Source organism: Denticeps clupeoides, unplaced genomic scaffold (genome assembly GCF_900700375.1).
Source record: "Denticeps clupeoides unplaced genomic scaffold, fDenClu1.1, whole genome shotgun sequence".
Taxonomy (NCBI): Eukaryota; Metazoa; Chordata; class Actinopteri; order Clupeiformes; family Denticipitidae; genus Denticeps; species Denticeps clupeoides.
The window spans coordinates 16,912-38,827 of NW_021629959.1; the positions used below are offsets into that span (position 1 = coordinate 16,912).

At 40.0% G+C, this 21,916-nt stretch overlaps 7 pseudogenes; all 7 read left to right on the plus strand.

Moving 5' to 3' along the window:
* The first annotated feature begins 546 nt into the window (after positions 1 to 546).
* Positions 547 to 665, plus strand: LOC114778375 (uncharacterized; annotated as a pseudogene).
* Positions 666 to 2,304: 1,639 nt separating this feature from the next.
* On the plus strand, positions 2,305 to 2,423 carry LOC114778376 (uncharacterized; annotated as a pseudogene).
* Positions 2,424 to 2,863: 440 nt separating this feature from the next.
* On the plus strand, positions 2,864 to 2,982 carry LOC114778368 (uncharacterized; annotated as a pseudogene).
* A 796-nt stretch (positions 2,983 to 3,778) lies between these two features.
* Positions 3,779 to 3,897, plus strand: LOC114778377 (uncharacterized; annotated as a pseudogene).
* Positions 3,898 to 14,902: 11,005 nt separating this feature from the next.
* Positions 14,903 to 15,021, plus strand: LOC114778378 (uncharacterized; annotated as a pseudogene).
* Positions 15,022 to 16,936: 1,915 nt separating this feature from the next.
* On the plus strand, positions 16,937 to 17,055 carry LOC114778380 (uncharacterized; annotated as a pseudogene).
* Positions 17,056 to 19,533: 2,478 nt separating this feature from the next.
* LOC114778381 (uncharacterized) lies at positions 19,534 to 19,652 on the plus strand (annotated as a pseudogene).
* The last annotated feature ends 2,264 nt before the right edge of the window (positions 19,653 to 21,916 follow it).

The following is a 21,916-nucleotide window of genomic DNA, read 5'->3' on the forward strand; positions in this document are numbered from 1 at the left end:
TACGTGGGAATGCCAGGTGCTGTAAGCTTTAACTATTGTTAAACTTTTAAAATGAAAGTATTTACATCACTTTGTTAGCTTTTTTTAAGTAAGTTAAGGGGTATTTTCTTTCTTTGATATGTTTTCCCGCCTTTTTTCTTTTTTTTTTTTTTTTTTTAAACTTCTCTTCAGGTTTCTTTGTCTGTGTGTGCTCTACAACGATCATTCACAGGCTTGGAGCTGAATCGATTAGGTGGGATTTTCCAGCCCTCGGCCTTCAGGTGCTACGCACCCTGATGTCAATTTAATATCTGATATGTCATATTAAGCGGATTTTTAGAACAGGGAGTCGGCAATAGGGCCTGCTCCATCCGCTCCATTCATCGACCCAGTATTGCATTGCCTCTAGAAGGTGTGCACTTTATTTGTTGTATTGCAAATAAAAGCTTACCACTCCAACTTTTTGCCTTTTCTCCATCATAATTTGACAGTAAAGCGGGAGTTTTCACTCTTTGATATGTGTTCAAGCCCCTTTGGTTTAAAGTTCAAGATTTTCAAGCAGAGTTTGTGTACAGACAAACCAGCTGAAGAATGCCCAATCTTGTCTGATCTCAGAAGCTAAGAAGGCTTGGGCCTGGTTAGTACTTGGATGGGAGACTACCTGGGAATACCAGGTGCTGTAAGCTTTAACTATTGAAAAACTTTTAAAATGAAAGTATTTACATGACTTTGTTAGCTTTTTTTGCCTTTTCTCCATCATAATTTGACAGTAAAGCGGGAGTTTTCACTCTTTGATATGTGTTCAAGCCCCTTTGGTTTAAAGTTCAAGATTTTCAAGCAGAGTTTGTGTACGGACAAACCAGCTGAAGAATGCCCATTCTTGTCTGATCTCAGAAGCTATGAAGGCTTGGGCCTGGTTAGTACTTGGATGGGAGACTACCTGGGAATACCAGGTGCTGTAAGCTTTAACTATTGAAAAACTTTTAAAATGAAAGTATTTACATGACTTTGTTAGCTTTTTTTGCCTTTTCTCCATCATAATTTGACAGTAAAGCGGGAGTTTTCACTCTTTGATATGTGTTCAAGCCCCTTTGGTTTAAAGTTAAAGATTTTCAAGCAGAGTTTGTGTACGGACAAACCAGCTGAAGAATGCCCATTCTTGTCTGATCTCAGAAGCTATGAAGGCTTGGGCCTGGTTAGTACTTGGATGGGAGACTACCTGGGAATACCAGGTGCTGTAAGCTTTAACTATTGAAAAACTTTTAAAATGAAAGTATTTACATGACTTTGTTAGCTTTTTTTGCCTTTTCTCCATCATAATTTGACAGTAAAGCGGGAGTTTTCGCACTTTATAATGTTTTCAAAGCCCTTTTGGTTTAAAGTCCAAGATTTTCAAGCAGAGTTTGTGTACGGACAAACCAGCTGAAGAATGCCCATTCTTGTCTGATCTCAGAAGCTATGAAGGCTTGGGCCTGGTTAGTACTTGGATGGGAGACTACCTGGGAATACCAGGTGCTGTAAGCTTTAACTATTGAAAAACTTTTAAAATGAAAGTATTTACATGACTTTGTTAGCTTTTTTTGCCTTTTCTCCATCATAATTTGACAGTAAAGCGGGAGTTTTCGCACTTTATAATGTTTTCAAAGCCCTTTTGTTTAAAGTCCAAGATTTTCAAGCAGAGTTTGCTTACAGACAATGCCAGCTAGAAGATTGCCCAATCTTGTCTGATCTCAGAAGCTAAGAAGGCTTGGGCCTGGTTAGTACTTGGATGGGAGACTACGTGGGAATGCCAGGTGCTGTAAGCTTTAACTATTGTAAAACTTTTAAAATGAAAGTATTTACATCACTTTGTTAGCTTTTTTTAAGTAAGTTAAGGGGTATTTTCTTTCTTTGATATGTTTTCCCGCCTTTTTTCTTTTTTTTTTTTTTTTTTTTTAAACTTCTCTTCAGGTTTCTTTGTCTGTGTGTGCTCTACAACGATCATTCACAGGCTTGGAGCTGAATCGATTAGGTGGGATTTTCCAGCCCTCGGCCTTCAGGTGCTACGCACCCTGATGTCAATTTAATATCTGATATGTCATATTAAGCGGATTTTTAGAACAGGGAGTTGGCAATAGGGCCTGCTCCATCCGCTCCATTCATCGACCCAGTATTGCATTGCCTCTAGAAGGTGTGCACTTTATTTGTTGTATTGCAAATAAAAGCTTACCACTCCAACTTTTTGCCTTTTCTCCATCATAATTTGACAGTAAAGCGGGAGTTTTCACTCTTTGATATGTGTTCAAGCCCCTTTGGTTTAAAGTTCAAGATTTTCAAGCAGAGTTTGTGTACAGACAAACCAGCTGAAGAATGCCCAATCTTGTCTGATCTCAGAAGCTAAGAAGGCTTGGGCCTGGTTAGTACTTGGATGGGAGACTACCTGGGAATACCAGGTGCTGTAAGCTTTAACTATTGAAAAACTTTTAAAATGAAAGTATTTACATGACTTTGTTAGCTTTTTTTGCCTTTTCTCCATCATAATTTGACAGTAAAGCGGGAGTTTTCACTCTTTGATATGTGTTCAAGCCCCTTTGGTTTAAAGTTAAAGATTTTCAAGCAGAGTTTGTGTACGGACAAACCAGCTGAAGAATGCCCATTCTTGTCTGATCTCAGAAGCTATGAAGGCTTGGGCCTGGTTAGTACTTGGATGGGAGACTACCTGGGAATACCAGGTGCTGTAAGCTTTAACTATTGAAAAACTTTTAAAATGAAAGTATTTACATGGCTTTGTTAGCTTTTTTTGCCTTTTCTCCATCATAATTTGACAGTAAAGCGGGAGTTTTCGCACTTTATAATGTTTTCAAAGCCCTTTTGGTTTAAAGTTCAAGATTTTCAAGCAGAGTTTGTGTACGGACAAACCAGCTGAAGAATGCCCAATCTTGTCTGATCTCAGAAGCTAAGAAGGCTTGGGCCTGGTTAGTACTTGGATGGGAGACTACCTGGGAATACCAGGTGCTGTAAGCTTTAACTATTGAAAAACTTTTAAAATGAAAGTATTTACATGGCTTTGTTAGCTTTTTTTGCCTTTTCTCCATCATAATTTGACAGTAAAGCGGGAGTTTTCACTATTTGATATGTGTTCAAGCCCCTTTGGTTTAAAGTTAAAGATTTTCAAGCAGAGTTTGTGTACGGACAAACCAGCTGAAGAATGCCCATTCTTGTCTGATCTCAGAAGCTATGAAGGCTTGGGCCTGGTTAGTACTTGGATGGGAGACTACCTGGGAATACCAGGTGCTGTAAGCTTTAACTATTGAAAACTTTTAAAATGAAAGTATTTACATCACTTTGTTAGCTTTTTTTAAGTAAGTTAAGGGGTATTTTCTTTCTTTGATATGTTTTCCCGCCTTTTTTCTTTTTTTTTTTTTTTTTTTTAACTTCTCTTCAGGTTTCTTTGTCTGTGTGTGCTCTACAACGATCATTCACAGGCTTGGAGCTGAATCGATTAGGTGGGATTTTCCAGCCCTCGGCCTTCAGGTGCTACGCACCCTGATGTCAATTTAATATCTGATATGTCATATTAAGCGGATTTTTAGAACAGGGAGTTGGCAATAGGGCCTGCTCCATCCGCTCCATTCATCGACCCAGTATTGCATTGCCTCTAGAAGGTGTGCACTTTATTTGTTGTATTGCAAATAAAAGCTTACCACTCCAACTTTTTGCCTTTTCTCCATCATAATTTGACAGTAAAGCGGGAGTTTTCACTCTTTGATATGTGTTCAAGCCCCTTTGGTTTAAAGTTCAAGATTTTCAAGCAGAGTTTGTGTACAGACAAACCAGCTGAAGAATGCCCAATCTTGTCTGATCTCAGAAGCTAAGAAGGCTTGGGCCTGGTTAGTACTTGGATGGGAGACTACCTGGGAATACCAGGTGCTGTAAGCTTTAACTATTGAAAAACTTTTAAAATGAAAGTATTTACATGACTTTGTGTTAGGTTTATCTGTCAGTATAACATTTACTAAACAAAGAGAAGAAAGACACAAAGCATTTGAGTCCGTTTTACTTGCAAGGAGAGCGAATGGAAGTCACGCCTTACAACAGGCTTCCAAAAGCTCTGGCGTCCTTCATCGCATCTCCTTCTTTTATTTGGTAGGTTCATTAGGGTTCACATAAAATCACACCATATTAGTTAATAATTGTGTATTACACGTAGTCTTATGAATTGATCTTTGGTCGAGTCATGGTGACATGGTGACATGTTCATCTTCGTCTGTAGATTCTTCAGGTGATTGGACTCTGGTTCATCATGGTCTGCTTGTTGTTGGTCCTCAGGTCGCGGTCATGCAGTCCTGCAAACTTAAAACCTTTGCTCTGAGATTTGCTAATGATTAAGAGTTGTCAGTAATATTCCAAGGATTAATATATTCGTGCTTAAAGGATATGAATAAAATAAGTAATTACATGATAACATATATACATTTATCCAACATTTCCCTCCTGTTTATCATGTTATTTACTCTTTTGTTAGCTTCCCTAATAATCTCTTCCTTTAGGATTTTCAACTATTAGTTCATACAATGAGAAATACATTTACACACAAAAGGTCAGTCGTCTTTTTCTTGTAGAGGACTCTCTTGAAAAAGTTGAGTTAGCTTGAAGTCACTAAAATCATAGCTCCCGTAAAATTCTTCATTTTCCAAAAGTGGGTACGCCTGTGTAGGCTCAACATCCCTTGGTGATAAGGCGGTAGTGATGAGACGGTTCACAAGACTGCGTAGACAGGGAATACAACAACATCCACACAATGTCAGAATTGCTGCAAATACAGCCATTGAAACTAAAACAGATTGAACTAGAGCTCTGTATTTCCCAAATACTTTCATCCAGGAATCCCACATGGTCGTTTCCACTCCCGAATGCTCCTTCATCTTCCGGTTGAGGGTGCGTAGGCCGTCAATGGCCATTGTCAGACTGCCTCCTGCAGCTGTGTTGTTTGGTATGAAAGAACAACATTGCTCTCCAAACATACCACAAACCCCATTTTTTTCTGCTAGGAGCATATCAAGTGCAATCCTGTTCTGAAAAGTCATGAGGGAGGTAGTAGATAACTGCTCATGCACGGCCTCAAAACCGTCTTGTGTCCAATTACCTAATTTCTGTACATTGTAATGGATGTAATTGATTCTGTCCACATTCTTGTTAATCGTACACCACCAACACAAGGCTGATTCAAATCCTGCTGCTACTTGATTTGCCAACTTATATTCATCAGGAACCCCCCTGGGAACCCCAATTGCGTCTATGTACGTTGGGTCAGTTAACTTCTCCCAGGGTGCAAGTGATCGCTTTGTTCTGTGCCAATCTGCAGGTACCAAGCTATCCAATTTCGTTAAAAGGTCACTTATAGTGGTTGGAAATATTGAGACAGGTAGTAAAAGGGTTACTAATGCACACAGTCCTTTGGTGTCTGAGGGCAATCGATCGTATAACTTATTTTCCCCACACCACCACCATATGTCGCTTCGAGATTGTGGGGTAAAGATAGGCCCAACAGGTATTATTGTAAGACACCAATCTCTTGGTGTCCCATCCCCGAGTAGTTCCTTTTTTCCCGTTATATTAATACATGTAAAATTTCCTTGTGCTACTTTACTGGAGAAAACAGGTTTCCAACTTTCTGGTCCTGTCAGAGGATATGTTAAATCCCACTTTTTGCAACGATTGTCTGGATATGTTTTGTTCATTACTTCTACAACACATTCATCCGTTATAACTGCGGGTATTACTTGTAATAGTGGTCGTGGTCCCAAGCAAACTACACAGTCTTGTTGAGTGGCATTAGCTGCTTGTTCTGCTAGGAGAAGCCAATTATTGTATTTACCAGTTATTCCTGTTGTTACTCTAAACCACTCATCAGAAGGTTGACTTTCATCCAATACTCTAACTAGTATACCTTTGTCACTTAAATTTTGGATTGTTTCAGTTTTATTTGATTTAGGTTCTAGTAGTTGACATATTCGAAATGGAAAATAAGGTGGATTAGTAGTATAAGGCCATAAAAGAAATACCCAACATTTTTCTCCTCTCTCTTGTTGATCGGTATGGTACATTTCAGGGGTGTTTGGTGGCCACAAGTCCAATTTGGTAAGATTGATGTATATTTCAAATGCAAGACCTTGAGTGGAGGGATTGGTCATCACAAAAGAGATTATTTGTCTATGGTGTATCGCAGCAGGGTTAGTAGTCCACGTTTTCCAATCAAAACCCACTGGGTCCGCTACCAAAGAGTCCCACTTTAATTTATTAGTTATATACCATGGATATGGTAGATAATTGCTCGCTTTGTGTCCCTTATGGTTAAGGACAGTAATTGGTATTGTGGCCACCGAAACAGTATTAGCTCTTACACACACTGTTGGTATAGTACGAAGGTGTAATGCTTCTATCCCGTTGCCAGTATCATTGCATCGGTCGGAGTCAAATATGTGTCTGGACGTTCCTTTTGGTGCAGCTCTCGCCCTCCTGGGTATAGCCCCCTGTTGTTTCTCTATACCTCTTTCTTCGCCTTTTTTCCACATTACCACCCATACTGTTGCTATGAACATTACACAAAGTATTATCAAGCCCGTTCTTTGACATGGTTTATAGCCCTTATAATTCATTTCTGCCAACCTTTTCCCCTTACTGCCTCTTCTAGGATTGGTGTCTATAAAGTGTTCTTCACTGACTTTCGGGTCTACCCAGATTCTATACGTCTGAGTCCACCCTATTATCAGACTTTTGCTCACCTTTCCCGTCGGCAGGGTTTGCAGAAATGACCTTTTTACAATGTGACTGATGTATCCAAGTACCCCTCTCTGTTATTTTAACAGCCGTCGGTGTCGTCAGGATCACTTGGTAGGGCCCTTCCCACTTCGGTGAGTGCCAATGCTTCCGTTTTATGCTCTTTACTAGCACCCAGTCTCCGGGCTCCACCTGTAGGGGTTCCTGCTGAGAAATAGGGAGTTTGTCATCAGGAGTACTTTGTTTCTGTGTTTCTAACATTTTTCTCATGTAGTCCGCTAGTGTCATGTCTTCCTCTGTTTCCCATTGGTTTTGAAAGTAAGGTAATCTATATGGTCTTCCAAACAGGGTTTCATAAGGGGTTAAACCAGTTGTGCTAGTAATATTGATGTATAGTTTTACTAACTCTAAACATTGTGTCCATGGTCGATGTGTTTCTTCCATACACTTTTTTAGTCTATTTTTTATAGTTCCATTCATTCGTTCCACTAATCCTGCACTCTGTGGATGATAACTACAGTGATTTTTCAAATTAATGTGAAACATTTTTCCTATATTAGTTACCATCTGATTTACAAAATGAGTCCCGTTATCGCTGTATATTTTTTCAGGTATTCCATAGCGTGGAATAATATCTTTACATAAGGCTTTTGCTACTGTCAATGCATCTGGATGTTTGGTTGGAAATAGTTCTATCCATTTAGAGAATGCATCTATAATGACTAAACAGTATTCCTTTCCTTCACTTTTACTGAGTTGGATAAAATCCATGTGTATTGTTTGGAATGGGTATTGTGGTTTTGGAAACTGCCCACGTTTTGGTCTTAAATTACCTTGGCTGTTATGTTTAGCACAGATCAAACATGCTCTACAAAAGTTTTTTGAATATAGGTTAAACCCATATGTGGTAAAATTTTTTTGTACCAGTCCTACCATCCCTCCTGTTGAGACATGTGATTGCCCATGGCTCAATATTGCAGCCCATTTATACATATTCTTTGGTAGGATTGGTTTCCCCCGGGGTCACACATAAATTTTGTTTTGTTTTGTAGCCCCATGCTTTATCCATGTGTCTATCTCATGTGGTGTGCTTTGTTGTTGCATGTCAATGAGAATGTCAGAAGTTATCAATTGGTCTTGGTCTGTAAACAATACTTGTATACTTTGTTCAGCAGCTTGTTTCGCTATGCGGTCAGCGAAGGCATTACCGAGTGAAATTGTGTCTTTGGAATTTGTGTGTGCTGCACATTTACATACAGCTAATGTAGCAGGTAGATGGACAGCTTTTAACAATTCTTTTAGTAATTGAGCGTGCGTCACTGGTTTCCCAGTAGATGTGACCATTCCTCGGTTATGCCAATACTGAGCAAATGTGTGAACTGTAGCAAATGCATATTGACTGTCAGTATAAATGGTGACATCTTTCCCTTTCATTAATTTACATGCCTCAGTCAGAGCGACAATCTCGGCAGCTTGTGCTGAAAAAGTTGATGGCAAGTGTCCAGCTTTAAGTACGGTGTCTATTGTTACTACAGCATAACCCGTTAGTGTTTTACCCAAATCATTTTTCCTTGAAGAGCCATCAACGAACACTACCTCTCCCTGAGACAAAGGTTGGTCGCTTAAATCCAACCTAGATTTAGCTGTGTGTTCTGCTAGTGCTTGGCAGTCGTGTTGCTCTCCATCATCAGGTAAGGGTAGCAATGTGGCTGGGTTCAATGTGGTGCATCGTTCGATGGTGAGGTGTGGCTGTGACAGCAGCGTGGCCATGCAGGAGAGGTGCCTTGCAGGTGATAAAAAGATCATGTTAGTTTGCAGTAGTAAAGCCGCTACTGCGTGTGGGACCTTAAGGGTCAATGGGTGGAATAGAACTATTCCGGAACTCGCTTCTACTGCCATTGACGCTGCTATCACCGCTCTCACACAATGTGGTAATGCGCAAGCTACATTATCTAATTTGGAAGAAAAATAAGCTATTGGTCTCAATTTATCTCCATGTTGTTGACTTAAAACAGAAGTCATGTATTTGTCTTTGCAGTCCACCATCTGTATAAACGGTTTACTATAATTTGGCAAGGCTAAAGCTAAACTGGAGGTCAGTGCTTGTTTAATATCACAAAAAGCTTTCTCTGCATCTGACGTCCAGTTCAGTGGTGATGTCATTTTTAGGTCTTCAGAGTAAATTAAAGCTGTGAGTGGGGAAGTAATTTCCGCGTAGTTTGGAACCCAACTTCTACAATAATTGGTCAAGCCTAAGAATGACATCATCTGTTTCTTAGTAATTGGTTTTGGCGCCTGTAGGACTGCTGTTTTCCGTTCTTCTAGAATAGTTCTGCCACCTGCACTAAGGTGGTGGCCTAGATATTTGACCTGTGGTTTCCATAATTGTAGTTTGTTTTTACTGACTTTGTGCCCCTCCTGAGCTAGGTGTTTAAAAAGGGCCACAGTGTCTTCTTTGCATACTTCTAGACTCGGAGAAGCCACTAATATATCGTCAACATAGAGTAGTATTTGACTTCCCCCAGGTGGTTGAAATTTGGACATGCTGGCATGCATGGCTTGTGAATATATAGTAGGGCTTTCGCAGTAGCCCTGGGGAAGTCTAGTGTAGGTGTATCGTTTCCCCCTGAATGTGAAAGCAAACCAAAATTGGCTGTCTTTGTCAATGGGAATGGAGAAAAAGGCATTACTAATGTCAACCACAGTAAATATTTGTGCATCAGATCTTAAAGAATTCAGCAATGTGTGTGGGTCAGGAACACATGGAGCCCGTTGTGTTACTGCAGCATTTACTGCCTGCAGATCCTGTACCATCCTCCATCCCGTTGAAGGAGCTTGCTTTTTCACTGGGAATATTGGTGTGTTGCAGGGGGAATCGTCACATTCTATAATAACCCCTGCTCGTTGTAAATCATGTATTACTGGTGTTATGCCTTCTAGTGCATCAGGTTTAAGTGGATATTGTCGTATGCAGGGTCGATATTCTGTTTTGGGTCTGATTTGTACTGGCAATATTCCTTTTATCAGTCCAACATCAGACGGTCCTTGTGACCACAATGATTGAGGTACTTGAGCTAGTTGTGATTCATCTTCTTCAGTTAGTAGAAGATGTCACTGGTGTCCGGAGTCTATACGTACTCCAGCCTTGGTCTGTATTGTCCAATACAGCCATTTCCTGGTCAAGCCTGTGTGAGCGCTATGTTCCAATTGGTCGCCCATGTCTGTCCAATCCGTTGCACTGTCACCTTCTTGAACTATGTTACCCAACGACTTCCAACCCCTCTCCTTGTTTTTATACAATGAGATGTGAGGTGGGTACCATCCCCGGAGCATGGCTCTGAGTGGGGTGGGTAAGGTGACCTCTGCCACCACGTTACCTTGCCCGTCCGAGTAAACGCAAGAAATTGTTATGGTTGTTGGGGTGAGTTGTGACAGTTTCTTTTCATATGTTGGATCAGGCCCAGGAGTGTTTTTGTACCACATGGTGACGTGTAGTTCATCAGAGGGCATGGGTTCCACATCTGTCATGATTGGTTGACAGTGTCCCACTTGTCCTCCTACCTTTAGCAATTCAGTTCCCACCTTATGAGGTTCTTGTTCAGATATGTCGAGTGTGTAGTAAAAATTTGGAACGCGTCTTCCTTCTAGGGGGAAAAGGTCACCTCGTTGTAGCTCGGCTCTGCGTTTGATGACCAGTCTCCCCCCAGGAGTGGAGACGAGCGCCAAACCTAGATTGAGTAAGCCATCTCTTCCCAACAAATTAACAGGACATTCTGGCATAAAAAGGATGGACATTTTGCATGATATACCTTTAGGATCTCTTACCCAAACTGGTTTAGAAGCAGTGACTACAGTTTTACCCCCATTAGCTGATCGTACAATTACTACCTCATCACTTAGTTCACTATAGGGTATGTGTTCCTTACATGTAGTTCTGCATGCTCCAGAGTCACAGAGGAATGTGATTTCTTTCCCATTTACCATTAAGACTATTTCTAGTCTTTCTTGATTTAAAGAAAAAATTTCTTCCAAATTTAAATCCACATGAGTTTCATCCTCTGTGGACTTTGGACCATGCAGTTTCTGTTCCAGTCATGCTGTGTTATCTTTTGGCCCTGAACGACAGTCTTTGGCAATATGCCCAGGCTTCCCGCAAGACCAGCAGCCTGCTCCCCATTGGTTACGTGGTGTCCACCCTCGTCCCTGGATACCTCCTCTCCTTCCTACTCTGCCCTTTTGGAAGTGTCCTCTCTGTCTCCCTCTACCTCGGCTGTCTTGGTAAAATGTTTCCGCGTCAGTCCCGATACTTCCCCAAAAGGTGTCCGGTTTCTTTGTAAGTTTATCTTTTACCTTTTTAGTTCTTATTAATTTGTCGATGTGAACGGCGTGATCAATGTACTCATCCAAGCTCCTAGTGGGCATTCCTATCATATGTTTATCTACCCAACTGCGCACACAGTCTTTTGATCCATTATGCAAAGCATTTTTTAATTGCTGATGGTACACCCCCCCATCAGCCCCGTCATCTCTAAGACCGCTATGCAGTTTAAAAACAGCTTCCATTCTTAGTTTATAATCCTCAAACTTCTCATTCTCCTCTTGTTTAACTCTCCCAATTTCAGTGTAATTTGCTCTCTTTCTGTACCTTTCCCGTATTCTTCCCAATAAGTCATTTGTTTTATTTCTCAATTCTGTGTCATCGTGTTTTAGAAGGTCTCCTGTAACCCTTAAAGGAGACCAGTTACCTTTTACATGGTGCCAATCGTGTCCCATTGCTTGCATATATATCTGCTGTACCTCTCTCCCATTTAAGTGATAAGAATGTCTTATTCCTTCCATATCTTCTTCGAATTTTTGCATATCCTCCTTATAGGAAGTGACGCCCTCCACCACTCTTTTTATATCGTCCTGCGTCCAGGTCCGATATACCAAGAGGGTTGTAGACTGTTCACCTGAGTCCACATTAGGGTTGGCCACCTCTATAAGGGGATATTGATTTGCTTCAGTTACTGCCAATTTTTGCGGTTCGGAGGAATTGTCAAACACTTCACCCCATTTTTTAGACCAATTTTGTACTTTCCCCCGAGATCTAGTATTTGGCGTGGGAGTGCTACCGTTAGGGTCATAAGCAGGGGGATTTTCCAATTTGTCTAAATTAGGATATATGTGTGGGATTGCAGGAGCAGAGGGAAGGTGCGGCAAATTCATCGCCCCTTCTGCTTCTGCTCCTTCTTTATAAGCTTCGCTCACCCCTCCCTTACGGCTCCCTCTGATTACTGACTCATCGTCCTCCGTGCGATGAAACAGAATGGTGTTATCAGTTTTTTCAACAGTGAATCCCCCCTCCTCCTTGCTCTTTGCTCCAGCCTGCCTGCCTTTTCTCTCTCCCTCTTCTCTTTTCCCAGCTATTTTAATCCAATGCATTAAAGCTTCAACCCCTTCTTTCTTCATTTGCTTTTCCTTATTCTTACATCCCAGTTTAATGGCTCCCAGTAACTCTATTAAACTTTTTACCCTCAGTTGCCCGTCGAATTTATATTTCGTTATCCATTTATTTAACGGTTCGACGTAAGCCTTATTTACTTGCTCTACATACTTCCAGTCCTTACATTTTAGTTTCTCTTTTGGTTCAGGTTTACTGGACCCCTTACCCATTTTTAAGTAAAATTTCGACCAGTGTGTACGTACCTAGGGTAACCTAAGACACTGGTAACTGATCACAGGACAGTGTATAAAAATTCCTCTCGTGGTGTTTTCCACTTCGACCCCAAATGCTTTGGGGTGGGAAAAACCTTGCGTTTGCTTCCACGAGAGGCCACTGTTTACCCCCTGTGAGTTTTATATGGAGTGTCAATCAAGTGACTTTCACTCCCTCTCATTCACACATTCACACCTGCGCGCACGCTCATACACCTGTATGAGTATTATTGAACGTTCTTTTTACAAGCAGAGGAGTCCGCTTCCCCACAGAATTTAACTGCCACCCGGCAGAGGAGTCTGCACCTCCCCACGGAACTTAAAAACTGCCCTTTTACCTGCCAGAGTCTAGAATACCCAGGGTTTTGCTTAAGTAACCTCTTGTTACCCCAGTTACCTCTTGTAACTTCTTATTATGTAACCTCTTGTTACCAAATCATTCATACCATTTTAAATAAGAGTCAACTTACCCCGTGTCTTCTCTCAATTACAGGATCCCGTTCAACCTACGGATCCCAGCCGACAGTCGGTTTCTCCCAGTCCCAAAAAGGGTCTTTCTGACCGTGGCCACGGTTTTCCTGGTGATTTTCCGCTCCGTCTGCTGGTGATCTTTCGGTATCTTGGGATCCGGCTCGAAGGACCAATTAAATGTTAGGTTTATCTGTCAGTATAACATTTACTAAACAAAGAGAAGAAAGACACAAAGCATTTGAGTCCGTTTTACTTGCAAGGAGAGCGAATGGAAGTCACGCCTTACAACAGGCTTCCAAAAGCTCTGGCGTCCTTCATCGCATCTCCTTCTTTTATTTGGTAGGTTCATTAGGGTTCACATAAAATCACACCATATTAGTTAATAATTGTGTATTACACGTAGTCTTATGAATTGATCTTTGGTCGAGTCATGGTGACATGGTGACATGTTCATCTTCGTCTGTAGATTCTTCAGGTGATTGGACTCTGGTTCATCATGGTCTGCTTGTTGTTGGTCCTCAGGTCGCGGTCATGCAGTCCTGCAAACTTAAAACCTTTGCTCTGAGATTTGCTAATGATTAAGAGCTGTCAGTAATATTCCAAGGATTAATATATTCGTGCTTAAAGGATATGAATAAAATAAGTAATTACATGATAACATATATACATTTATCCAACACTTTGTTAGCTTTTTTTGCCTTTTCTCCATCATAATTTGACAGTAAAGCGGGAGTTTTCACTCTTTGATATGTGTTCAAGCCCCTTTGGTTTAAAGTTCAAGATTTTCAAGCAGAGTTTGTGTACGGACAAACCAGCTGAAGAATGCCCATTCTTGTCTGATCTCAGAAGCTATGAAGACTTGGGCCTGGTTAGTACTTGGATGGGAGACTACCTGGGAATACCAGGTGCTGTAAGCTTTAACTATTGAAAAACTTTTAAAATGAAAGTATTTACATGACTTTGTTAGCTTTTTTTGCCTTTTCTCCATCATAATTTGACAGTAAAGCGGGAGTTTTCACTCTTTGATATGTGTTCAAGCCCCTTTGGTTTAAAGTTAAAGATTTTCAAGCAGAGTTTGTGTACGGACAAACCAGCTGAAGAATGCCCATTCTTGTCTGATCTCAGAAGCTATGAAGGCTTGGGCCTGGTTAGTAATTGGATGGGAGACTACCTGGGAATACCAGGTGCTGTAAGCTTTAACTATTGAAAAACTTTTAAAATGAAAGTATTTACATCACTTTGTTAGCTTTTTTTGCCTTTTCTCCATCATAATTTGACAGTAAAGCGGGAGTTTTCGCACTTTATAATGTTTTCAAAGCCCTTTTGTTTAAAGTCCAAGATTTTCAAGCAGAGTTTGCTTACAGACATGCCAGCAGAAGATTGTCCAATCTTGTCTGATCTCAGAGGCTAAGAAGGCTTGGGCCTGGTTAGTACTTGGATGGGAGACTACGAGGGAATGCCAGGTGCTGTAAGCTTTAACTATTGTTAAACTTTTAAAATGAAAGTATTTACATCACTTTGTTAGCTTTTTTTAAGTAAGTTAAGGGGTATTTTCTTTCTTTGATATGTTTTCCCGCCTTTTTTCTTTTTTTTTTTTTTTTTTTTTTAAACTTCTCTTCAGGTTTCTTTGTCTGTGTGTGCTCTTCAAAGATCATTCACAGGCTTGGAGCTGAATCGATTAGGTGGGATTTTCCAGCCCTCGGCCTTCAGGTGCTACGCACCCTGATTTCAATTTAATATCTGATATGTCATATTAAGCGGATTTTTAGAACAGGGAGTCGGCAATAGGGCCTGCTCCATCCGCTCCATTCATCGACCCAGTATTGCATTGCCTCTAGAAGGTGTGCACTTTATTTGTTGTATTGCAAATAAAAGCTTACCACTCCAACTTTTTGCCTTTTCTCCATCATAATTTGACAGTAAAGCGGGAGTTTTCACTCTTTGATATGTGTTCAAGCCCCTTTGGTTTAAAGTTCAAGATTTTCAAGCAGAGTTTGTGTACAGACAAACCAGCTGAAGAATGCCCAATCTTGTCTGATCTCAGAAGCTAAGAAGGCTTGGGCCTGGTTAGTACTTGGATGGGAGACTACCTGGGAATACCAGGTGCTGTAAGCTTTAACTATTGAAAAACTTTTAAAATGAAAGTATTTACATGACTTTGTTAGCTTTTTTTGCCTTTTCTCCATCATAATTTGACAGTAAAGCGGGAGTTTTCACTCTTTGATATGTGTTCAAGCCCCTTTGGTTTAAAGTTCAAGATTTTCAAGCAGAGTTTGTGTACGGACAAACCAGCTGAAGAATGCCCATTCTTGTCTGATCTCAGAAGCTATGAAGACTTGGGCCTGGTTAGTACTTGGATGGGAGACTACCTGGGAATACCAGGTGCTGTAAGCTTTAACTATTGAAAAACTTTTAAAATGAAAGTATTTACATGACTTTGTTAGCTTTTTTTGCCTTTTCTCCATCATAATTTGACAGTAAAGCGGGAGTTTTCACTCTTTGATATGTGTTCAAGCCCCTTTGGTTTAAAGTTAAAGATTTTCAAGCAGAGTTTGTGTACGGACAAACCAGCTGAAGAATGCCCATTCTTGTCTGATCTCAGAAGCTATGAAGGCTTGGGCCTGGTTAGTACTTGGATGGGAGACTACCTGGGAATACCAGGTGCTGTAAGCTTTAACTATTGAAAAACTTTTAAAATGAAAGTATTTACATGACTTTGTTAGCTTTTTTTGCCTTTTCTCCATCATAATTTGACAGTAAAGCGGGAGTTTTCACTCTTTGATAATGTGTTCAAAGCCCTTTGGTTTAAAGTCCAAGATTTTCAAGCAGAGTTTGTGTACGGACAAACCAGCTGAAGAATGCCCATTCTTGTCTGATCTCAGAAGCTATGAAGGCTTGGGCCTGGTTAGTACTTGGATGGGAGACTACCTGGGAATACCAGGTGCTGTAAGCTTTAACTATTGAAAAACTTTTAAAATGAAAGTATTTACATGACTTTGTTAGCTTTTTTTGCCTTTTCTCCATCATAATTTGACAGTTAAGCGGGAGTTTTCGCACTTTATAATGTTTTCAAAGCCCTTTTGTTTAAAGTCCAAGATTTTCAAGCAGAGTTTGCTTACAGACATGCCAGCTGAAGAATGCCCATTCTTGTCTGATCTCAGAAGCTATGAAGGCTTGGGCCTGGTTAGTACTTGGATGGGAGACTACCTGGGAATACCAGGTGCTGTAAGCTTTAACTATTGAAAAACTTTTAAAATGAAAGTATTTACATCACTTTGTTAGCTTTTTTTGCCTTTTCTCCATCATAATTTGACAGTAAAGCGGGAGTTTTCGCACTTTATAATGTTTTCAAAGCCCTTTTGTTTAAAGTCCAAGATTTTCAAGCAGAGTTTGCTTACAGACATGCCAGCAGAAGATTGACCAATCTTGTCTGATCTCAGAGGCTAAGAAGGCTTGGGCCTGGTTAGTACTTGGATGGGAGACTACGTGGGAATGCCAGGTGCTGTAAGCTTTAACTATTGTTAAACTTTTAAAATGAAAGTATTTACATCACTTTGTTAGCTTTTTTTAAGTAAGTTAAGGGGTATTTTCTTTCTTTGATATGTTTTCCCGCCTTTTTTCTTTTTTTTTTTTTTTTTTTTAAACTTCTCTTCAGGTTTCTTTGTCTGTGTGTGCTCTTCAAAGATCATTCACAGGCTTGGAGCTGAATCGATTAGGTGGGATTTTCCAGCCCTCGGCCTTCAGGTGCTACGCACCCTGATTTCAATTTAATATCTGATATGTCATATTAAGCGGATTTTTAGAACAGGGAGTCGGCAATAGGGCCTGCTCCATCCGCTCCATTCATCGACCCAGTATTGCATTGCCTCTAGAAGGTGTGCACTTTATTTGTTGTATTGCAAATAAAAGCTTACCACTCCAACTTTTTGCCTTTTCTCCATCATAATTTGACAGTAAAGCGGGAGTTTTCACTCTTTGATATGTGTTCAAGCCCCTTTGGTTTAAAGTTCAAGATTTTCAAGCAGAGTTTGTGTACAGACAAACCAGCTGAAGAATGCCCAATCTTGTCTGATCTCAGAAGCTAAGAAGGCTTGGGCCTGGTTAGTACTTGGATGGGAGACTACCTGGGAATACCAGGTGCTGTAAGCTTTAACTATTGAAAAACTTTTAAAATGAAAGTATTTACATGACTTTGTTAGCTTTTTTTGCCTTTTCTCCATCATAATTTGACAGTAAAGCGGGAGTTTTCACTCTTTGATATGTGTTCAAGCCCCTTTGGTTTAAAGTTCAAGATTTTCAAGCAGAGTTTGTGTACGGACAAACCAGCTGAAGAATGCCCATTCTTGTCTGATCTCAGAAGCTATGAAGACTTGGGCCTGGTTAGTACTTGGATGGGAGACTACCTGGGAATACCAGGTGCTGTAAGCTTTAACTATTGAAAAACTTTTAAAATGAAAGTATTTACATGACTTTGTTAGCTTTTTTTGCCTTTTCTCCATCATAATTTGACAGTAAAGCGGGAGTTTTCACTCTTTGATATGTGTTCAAGCCCCTTTGGTTTAAAGTTAAAGATTTTCAAGCAGAGTTTGTGTACGGACAAACCAGCTGAAGAATGCCCATTCTTGTCTGATCTCAGAAGCTATGAAGGCTTGGGCCTGGTTAGTACTTGGATGGGAGACTACCTGGGAATACCAGGTGCTGTAAGCTTTAACTATTGAAAAACTTTTAAAATGAAAGTATTTACATGACTTTGTTAGCTTTTTTTGCCTTTTCTCCATCATAATTTGACAGTAAAGCGGGAGTTTTCGCACTTTATAATGTTTTCAAAGCCCTTTGGTTTAAAGTTCAAGATTTTCAAGCAGAGTTTGTGTACAGACAAACCAGCTGAAGAATGCCCAATCTTGTCTGATCTCAGAAGCTATGAAGGCTTGGGCCTGGTTAGTACTTGGATGGGAGACTACCTGGGAATACCAGGTGCTGTAAGCTTTAACTATTGAAAAACTTTTAAAATGAAAGTATTTACATGACTTTGTTAGCTTTTTTTGCCTTTTCTCCATCATAATTTGACAGTAAAGCGGGAGTTTTCACTCTTTGATATGTGTTCAAGCCCCTTTGGTTTAAAGTTAAAGATTTTCAAGCAGAGTTTGTGTACGGACAAACCAGCTGAAGAATGCCCATTCTTGTCTGATCTCAGAAGCTATGAAGGCTTGGGCCTGGTTAGTACTTGGATGGGAGACTACCTGGGAATACCAGGTGCTGTAAGCTTTAACTATTGAAAAACTTTTAAAATGAAAGTATTTACATGACTTTGTTAGCTTTTTTTGCCTTTTCTCCATCATAATTTGACAGTAAAGCGGGAGTTTTCACTCTTTGATATGTGTTCAAGCCCCTTTGGTTTAAAGTTAAAGATTTTCAAGCAGAGTTTGTGTACGGACAAACCAGCTGAAGAATGCCCATTCTTGTCTGATCTCAGAAGCTATGAAGGCTTGGGCCTGGTTAGTACTTGGATGGGAGACTACCTGGGAATACCAGGTGCTGTAAGCTTTAACTATTGAAAAACTTTTAAAATGAAAGTATTTACATGACTTTGTTAGCTTTTTTTGCCTTTTCTCCATCATAATTTGACAGTTAAGCGGGAGTTTTCGCACTTTATAATGTTTTCAAAGCCCTTTTGTTTAAAGTCCAAGATTTTCAAGCAGAGTTTGTGTACGGACAAACCAGCTGAAGAATGCCCATTCTTGTCTGATCTCAGAAGCTATGAAGGCTTGGGCCTGGTTAGTACTTGGATGGGAGACTACCTGGGAATACCAGGTGCTGTAAGCTTTAACTATTGAAAAACTTTTAAAATGAAAGTATTTACATCACTTTGTTAGCTTTTTTTGCCTTTTCTCCATCATAATTTGACAGTAAAGCGGGAGTTTTCGCACTTTATAATGTTTTCAAAGCCCTTTTGTTTAAAGTCCAAGATTTTCAAGCAGAGTTTGCTTACAGACATGCCAGCAGAAGATTGCCCAATCTTGTCTGATCTCAGAGGCTAAGAAGGCTTGGGCCTGGTTAGTACTTGGATGGGAGACTACGTGGGAATGCCAGGTGCTGTAAGCTTTAACTATTGTTAAACTTTTAAAATGAAAGTATTTACATCACTTTGTTAGCTTTTTTTAAGTAAGTTAAGGGGTATTTTCTTTCTTTGATATGTTTTCCCGCCTTTTTTCTTTTTTTTTTTTTTTTTTTTTTTTTTAAACTTCTCTTCAGGTTTCTTTGTCTGTGTGTGCTCTTCAAAGATCATTCACAGGCTTGGAGCTGAATCGATTAGGTGGGATTTTCCAGCCCTCGGCCTTCAGGTGCTACGCACCCTGATTTCAATTTAATATCTGATATGTCATATTAAGCGGATTTTTAGAACAGGGAGTCGGCAATAGGGCCTGCTCCATCCGCTCCATTCATCGACCCAGTATTGCATTGCCTCTAGAAGGTGTGCACTTTATTTGTTGTATTGCAAATAAAAGCTTACCACTCCAACTTTTTGCCTTTTCTCCATCATAATTTGACAGTAAAGCGGGAGTTTTCACTCTTTGATATGTGTTCAAGCCCCTTTGGTTTAAAGTTCAAGATTTTCAAGCAGAGTTTGTGTACAGACAAACCAGCTGAAGAATGCCCAATCTTGTCTGATCTCAGAAGCTAAGAAGGCTTGGGCCTGGTTAGTACTTGGATGGGAGACTACCTGGGAATACCAGGTGCTGTAAGCTTTAACTATTGAAAAACTTTTAAAATGAAAGTATTTACATGACTTTGTTAGCTTTTTTTGCCTTTTCTCCATCATAATTTGACAGTAAAGCGGGAGTTTTCACTCTTTGATATGTGTTCAAGCCCCTTTGGTTTAAAGTTCAAGATTTTCAAGCAGAGTTTGTGTACGGACAAACCAGCTGAAGAATGCCCATTCTTGTCTGATCTCAGAAGCTATGAAGACTTGGGCCTGGTTAGTACTTGGATGGGAGACTACCTGGGAATACCAGGTGCTGTAAGCTTTAACTATTGAAAAACTTTTAAAATGAAAGTATTTACATGACTTTGTTAGCTTTTTTTGCCTTTTCTCCATCATAATTTGACAGTAAAGCGGGAGTTTTCACTCTTTGATATGTGTTCAAGCCCCTTTGGTTTAAAGTTAAAGATTTTCAAGCAGAGTTTGTGTACGGACAAACCAGCTGAAGAATGCCCATTCTTGTCTGATCTCAGAAGCTAAGAAGGCTTGGGCCTGGTTAGTACTTGGATGGGAGACTACCTGGGAATACCAGGTGCTGTAAGCTTTAACTATTGAAAAACTTTTAAAATGAAAGTATTTACATGACTTTGTTAGCTTTTTTTGCCTTTTCTCCATCATAATTTGACAGTAAAGCGGGAGTTTTCACTCTTTGATATGTGTTCAAGCCCCTTTGGTTTAAAGTTAAAGATTTTCAAGCAGAGTTTGTGTACGGACAAACCAGCTGAAGAATGCCCATTCTTGTCTGATCTCAGAAGCTATGAAGGCTTGGGCCTGGTTAGTACTTGGATGGGAGACTACCTGGGAATACCAGGTGCTGTAAGCTTTAACTATTGAAAAACTTTTAAAATGAAAGTATTTACATGACTTTGTTAGCTTTTTTTGCCTTTTCTCCATCATAATTTGACAGTTAAGCGGGAGTTTTCGCACTTTATAATGTTTTCAAAGCCCTTTTGTTTAAAGTCCAAGATTTTCAAGCAGAGTTTGTGTACGGACAAACCAGCTGAAGAATGCCCATTCTTGTCTGATCTCAGAAGCTATGAAGGCTTGGGCCTGGTTAGTACTTGGATGGGAGACTACCTGGGAATACCAGGTGCTGTAAGCTTTAACTATTGAAAAACTTTTAAAATGAAAGTATTTACATCACTTTGTTAGCTTTTTTTGCCTTTTCTCCATCATAATTTGACAGTAAAGCGGGAGTTTTCGCACTTTATAATGTTTTCAAAGCCCTTTTGTTTAAAGTCCAAGATTTTCAAGCAGAGTTTGCTTACAGACATGCCAGCAGAAGATTGCCCAATCTTGTCTGATCTCAGAGGCTAAGAAGGCTTGGGCCTGGTTAGTACTTGGATGGGAGACTACGTGGGAATGCCAGGTGCTGTAAGCTTTAACTATTGTTAAACTTTTAAAATGAAAGTATTTACATCACTTTGTTAGCTTTTTTTAAGTAAGTTAAGGGGTATTTTCTTTCTTTGATATGTTTTCCCGCCTTTTTTCTTTTTTTTTTTTTTTTTTTTTTTTTTAAACTTCTCTTCAGGTTTCTTTGTCTGTGTGTGCTCTTCAAAGATCATTCACAGGCTTGGAGCTGAATCGATTAGGTGGGATTTTCCAGCCCTCGGCCTTCAGGTGCTACGCACCCTGATTTCAATTTAATATCTGATATGTCATATTAAGCGGATTTTTAGAACAGGGAGTCGGCAATAGGGCCTGCTCCATCCGCTCCATTCATCGACCCAGTATTGCATTGCCTCTAGAAGGTGTGCACTTTATTTGTTGTATTGCAAATAAAAGCTTACCACTCCAACTTTTTGCCTTTTCTCCATCATAATTTGACAGTAAAGCGGGAGTTTTCACTCTTTGATATGTGTTCAAGCCCCTTTGGTTTAAAGTTCAAGATTTTCAAGCAGAGTTTGTGTACAGACAAACCAGCTGAAGAATGCCCAATCTTGTCTGATCTCAGAAGCTAAGAAGGCTTGGGCCCTGGTTAGTACTTGGATGGGAGACTACCTGGGAATACCAGGTGCTGTAAGCTTTAACTATTGAAAAACTTTTAAAATGAAAGTATTTACATGACTTTGTTAGCTTTTTTTGCCTTTTCTCCATCATAATTTGACAGTAAAGCGGGAGTTTTCACTCTTTGATATGTGTTCAAGCCCCTTTGGTTTAAAGTTCAAGATTTTCAAGCAGAGTTTGTGTACGGACAAACCAGCTGAAGAATGCCCATTCTTGTCTGATCTCAGTAGCTATGAAGACTTG